This window comes from Leopardus geoffroyi, chromosome B1 (genome assembly GCF_018350155.1).
Source record: "Leopardus geoffroyi isolate Oge1 chromosome B1, O.geoffroyi_Oge1_pat1.0, whole genome shotgun sequence".
NCBI lineage: Eukaryota > Metazoa > Chordata > Mammalia > Carnivora > Felidae > Leopardus > Leopardus geoffroyi.
This window is the reverse complement of record NC_059327.1, coordinates 151,165,056-151,171,055: the sequence shown is the minus strand read 5'-3', so window position 1 is coordinate 151,171,055 and position 6,000 is coordinate 151,165,056. Positions and strand designations below refer to the sequence as shown.

The window sequence follows — 6,000 nt, the reverse complement described above, 5'->3', positions numbered from 1 at the left end:
GGAAAATCTACAATATGTGAAAATTGCACACACTCCTGAACAACCAATGGGTCAAGGAAGAAATCAAAAGGGAAACCAAAAAATATCTTGCAACAAAAAAATGAAAGCAAAACATAACAAAAGTTATGAGATGCACCAGACACAGTATTAACAGGGACTTTCACACCAATAAATGACTACATTAAAAAAAGAGAAAGATCTCAAATAACCTAGGTTTAAACCTCAAGAAACTAGGGGCGCCTGGGTGGCGCAGTCGGTTAAGCCTCCGACTTCAGCCAGGTCACGATCTCGCGGTCCGTGAGTTCGAGCCCCGCGTGGGGCTCTGGGCTGATGGCTCGGAGCCTGGAGCCTGTTTCCGATTGTGTCTCCCTCTCTCGCTGCCCCTCCCCCGTTCATGCTCTGTCTCTCTCTGTCCCAAAAATAAAATAAACGTTGAAAAAAAAAATAAATAAACCTCAAGCAACTAAAAAAATAAATAACTAAACCCAAAGTTAGCAAAAGGAAGAAGATCAGAGAATAATTAGAGAAAAAATATATAAAAGATGATAAGAGGTGTTTTTTTGAAAAGATAAACAAAAATTGACAAACATTCAGTTGGACTTACCAAGAAAAAATAAAAGGAGTACTTCCATATGTAAAATCAGAAATGAAAGATGCTACAACTGATAAAATAAATGCAAAAAATCCTAACAACCTACTATGAATAATTATGACAACAAATGTTATTACTTAGAATAAATTGATAAATTTCTAGAAACAACTTTCCACATTTGAATCATGCAACTTACCACATCTGAATAATGAAAAAGAATATAAATTTGAACATATCAATAAACAAGTAAAGAAATTGAATCAGCAATCAAAAATTTCCCAACAAAGAAAAGCTCAGAACCAAGTGGCTTCACTGGTGAATTCTAAACATTTAAGGAATTAACGCTAATCCTTCTCAAAATCTTCCAAAAATTTAAAGAGGGAACACTTTCAAAATCATTTATGAGGTTAGCATTACCCTAATACCAAAGCCAGGTAAGGTCACTACAAGCAAATAAAGCTATGGACCAATATCCCTGATAAATATAGATGTAAAATTCTCAACAAAATAGTAGCAAACCAAATTCAACAGCACATGAAAAAGGTCATGTCATGATCAAAGGGGACTTATCCCTGTGATGCAAGAATAGTTTCACGTATGCAAATCAATAAATGTGATAAACCACATTAACAGAATGAAAGACAAAAATCATAAGATCATCCAGGTAGATACACTAAAAGATAACATTCAACATCCTATCTTGATAAAAACTCTCAAAAAAAATTGGGTATAGAATAAACATACCTCAACATATTGAAAACCACACATAACAAGTCCACAACTAATATACTCAATGATGGTAGGTTGTAGGCTTTCCGTCTGAGATTAGGAACAAGACAAGGATGCCCACTCTTGCCACTTTTATTCAACATAGTGCCATAAGTCCTAACCAGAATGATTAGGCAAGAAAAAAAAATAAAAGACATCCAAATTAGAAAGAAAAAAGTTACCTTGTATGTTTGTTGATGACATGATCTTTGATGTAGATAATACTAAAAATGCCACCAGAAAAACTGATAGAATAATAAACTCAGTATAGTTTTAGGATACAAAATCAACAGACAAAAAACACTTATGTATCTATACAACAACATCTGAAAAAAATATCTGCTATCTATCTATTATCTATCAAATCCCATTTACCAAAGCATCAAAAATAATGAAATATTTAGGAATACATTTACCCTATGAGGAGAAAGATCTCAACTCTGAAAAATATAAGATGATGAAATAAAAGAAAACACAAATAGATATTTTGTGTTCATGGATCAGAAGTGTTAATATTATTTTAAAAAAATACTACTCCAGTCTATAGATTTAATGCAATCTCTATCAAAATCCCAATGAATTTTTCACAGAAATTCAAATGATACCAGCAAAGACCTTGAAATGTAAAGCAATATTAAGAATAAAGTTGTAGACATCACACTTCTTGGTTTCAAATTATTCTACAATAATTACTATAGTAATCAAAACAGTATGGTATAGGATTAAAAACAGACACATAGACTCTATGGAACAGAATGAAAAGCCCAAGAGTAATTATGGGCAATTAATAGTGGACAGGGGAGCCAAGAATACTCAGTGGGGAAAGGATAGTATCTTCATTAAATGGTATTAGGAAAACTGGAATTTCACAGGCAAAATAAATAAATAAATAAATAAATAAGTAAGTAAGTAAGTAAGTAAGTAAGTCCTACAATCCAGTGCAGATATCAGATACAAGCTTCAAAGACAAATTTATTTTCAAAGGCTTATTCCAGTTTCATGGGGCTAGCATGAGGTGTATACATTTGGGCAAATGTATACTTCAGAATTCACTCATGTAGCAAATGCTACACATGTCCTCCGTTTAGAAGCATTTGTGATGGATGATGGAGAGGCCAGACCCATCACAATCCTGCTTGCTGATCTGCATCTGGTGGAAAATAGACAGCAGAATGTAGCCCCCTATTCACACAGAGTACTTAAGTACAGGAGTAGAGATTATCTTGATTTTCATCAGGCTGGGCTGTGATCTCCTTCTGCATCCTGTTGGCATTGCCCGGGTATATGATGGTCCCACCAGACAGCACCATGTTAGCATAGCAGTCCTTTCAGATATCAACGTCACACTTCAAGATAGAGTTGAAGGTGGTCTTGTGGATACCACAGGACTCCATACACAGAAAGGAGAGCTGGAGGAGCACTCAGGACAGCAGAACCACTCACTGCCAACGGTAATCACCTGCACATAGGCAGCTCATAGATCTTCTCCAGGAAGGATGAAGGGGTGGCAGTGGCCATCTCCTGCTCGAAATCCAGGGCAACATAACAGAGCTTCTCCTTGATGTCACTCACAATTTCCCATTCTGCGGTGGTGGTGGTGAAGCTGTAGTCAAGCTACCCAAGAATCTTCATGAGGTGGTTCCATCAGGTAGCAGCCAGCCAGGTCCAGATGCAGGATGGCTTGGGGCAGGGTGTACCCATCATAGATGGGCACAGTGTGGGCGACCCCATCCCCAGAGCCCATGACAATACCAGTGGCGTGGCCAGAAGCATACGAAGAGGGAACAGACTGTATGGCCATGTACATGGCTAGGGTATTGAAGGTCTGGAACATGATCTGAGTCATCTTTTCATGGCTAGCCTTTGGGTTCAAGGGGGCCTCGGTCAGCAGCACGAGGTGCTCCTCAGGAGCCACACACAGCTCATTGTACAAGGTATGGTGCCATCTTCTCCATGTCATCCCAGTTGGTAACAATGCCATGTTCAGTGGGGTACTTGAGGGCCAGGATGCCCGGTTTGATTTGGGCCTCATCACCTATGTGGCAGTCCTTCTGGTCCCTGCTCACGATAATGCCCTGTTGCCGGGGCACTCAACCATGGGCGGGAAAATGGCCAGGGGATATCATCCCCAGCAAAGCCTGCCTTGAGCTTGTCGGAGCCATTGTCAATGATGAGCCCAGCAATCTCCTCTACTATTGCCGTTGGTGGAGGTGGAGGTGGCGGCAGTGGATGCAGAGACCAGGCAGTGGGAGAAGGCAGAATCCAGGCTGGCTACAGTGAGTGAGACTTCCAGGTTTCTTTTAATTGGAATCATGGATACTTAGTCTACTGTCCTGTTGGTAAGAATATCAGTGAGAAAAAAAATAAAACAGGCTGGCATCCTATTTTAAATATTTTCATACTTGGTGCATCTTCTTTTATCACCCAAAATCCTTCAACTTCATGCTTTTCCCAAATTTGAGATCATACCATCTTTGTCCCGTTAAGAGTGTCCTTTGTGTACAAATGATACTGCTCCTTTAAAAGTCATTAGTGAGATGTAGACTCCCCTAAGAGACTCTATGATATGCTGTTTGTGCAGTTGGTTCTCTGAGAGTTCTTCTTCTGTTTTATTCTTGTCCTTCAAGATGACATGGTACCTTCACAAGTATCTCCTTATAATCTATGTAAATTATTTACTATGTTGGTTTTCTACTGCCATACTAACACATTACCAGAAATTTAGCAGCTGAAACAACACAAATTTGTTATTTTACATTTCTGAAGGTCAAAAGTCCCCCACAGATTTCAGGATGTCAAGACGGCTGTGTTTCCCCCCTCCCAAGAATGCTCTAGGGGAAACCTGTTTCCATGCCTTTTCTAGCTTCCAGAGATCTATACATCCCTTAGCTTGGGCTCTCCTTCCCTAATCTGCAAAGGCAGCACTATTTCAGTTCTTGGACCCTTCTTCATGGTCACATCTGTCTCTAAGCTCTGCCAAGAAAGTTTCATGCTTTTAAGGACTCATGTGATTAGATTTGGTCAATTGGATAATCCAGGATAATTTCCCATCTCAGAATACATATCCCTATTCATTTCTGCAAAGGCCCTTTGACTCTTTGCCATGTAAAGTAACAACATACACATCCCAGGGATTGTGTTTAGCACATTTTTAAGGGTTTATTATTCTGCCCACCACTTTCACCATGACATCTTCCAAATATGGGGATGTATTGTGTAATATTTCAATATAAAAGCAGATGCAGGGGTGCCTGGGTGGCTCAGTCGGTTAAGCGTCCGACTTCGGCTCAGGTCATGATCTCGCGGGTTCGTGAGTTCAAGCCCCGCTTCGGGCTCTGTGCTGACAGCTCAGAGCCTGGAGCCTGTTTCAGATTCTGTGTCTCCCTCTCTCTCTGACCCTCTCCCGTTCATGCTCTGTCTCTCTCTGTCTCAAAAATAAATAAACGTTTGAGGCGCCTGGGTGGCTCAGTCGGTTAAGCATCCGACTTTAGCTCAGGTCACGATCTCACCGTCCGTGAGTTTGAGCCCCGCTTCGGGCTTTGGGCTGATGATGGCCCAGAGCCTGGAGCCTGCTTCCGATTCTGTGTCTCCCTCTCTCTCTGACCCTCCCCCGTTCATGCTCTGCCTCTCTCTTCTCAAAAATAAATAAACGTTAAAAAAAAAAAATTAAAAATAAATAAATAAATAAACGTTAAAAAAATTTAAAAAAAAAGCAGATGCAGAATTCCACACATACCTCCAAGAAAAAGTGAATCACATTCAACTTATGTATTTATTAATAACCTCAAAAATTTCTATGTACCAGTATGACAAATTTCCTTCTGATCGAATGTACTCAATATAACTTAGTATTTGATTTAAAATAAAACATTAACATTTTATAAGAAAGGCAGAGATAGTTAAACTAGGGTTCTAAAGATGGATTACTTGGAAACAAACACATTTATATCCCATCTTAAAAATGATTAGGATGAATGAAGATATAAATTATAATAAAATGATCAAAGAGAAGGCTGGCTGCATCTGGCCCTCTGCCTTAGAAGCTCAGGGATGCCCTTCTTTCTATTTTCAGGGATAATCAGTCCCTCAGGGACTGTCTTATGCTAACTAAAGAGTGGAGACTGAAGGAAAAAAAACAGATTGCACTTTTATTAATTAAAGTGAGAAATAAAGTTGTCACAAGCCCCCAAATTCAGAAGTTATGTCAGATCAAGCAGCAGATCTTCAGGCTGTAGCTTTGCTACATGGAAGTCATCATCAGTAGCCACTTCATTGAAGTGACTCAAGAAATAATTTTCCCAGTGACATAATGCTCATGTACAATATAAGCAACTCGTCATAATTTTAGTGTAGGATATCCACCTGGGATTCCCAACACCAACATAGGTGAGTTTAAAATGAGAAGAAGAGGCTTGAAAATAATTAAAATCATTGGCTTCAAAGTGTCATATATTCCTTCGCTTCAAATGTCATTAAGAGAGAAATATTCAAATGGTCTCACCTATATGTAAGGAGCGGTGAGAAAATTAGTCCTTGTCTGGGCACAGCATGTTAGAGCCAGCATGGGCAAGGAGAAACATGGAAAGAAAGATGTGTAAATTAATGAAATCTGAGTATCTCTCTCATCATGCTTGTAACTT

General features: G+C 39.2%; 1 pseudogene; it reads right to left on the bottom strand.

Moving 5' to 3' along the window:
- Nucleotides 1–2,444: 2,444 nt before the first annotated feature.
- LOC123596457 overlaps nucleotides 2,445–6,000 on the bottom strand; it is a 53,766-nt pseudogene continuing 50,210 nt past the window's right edge.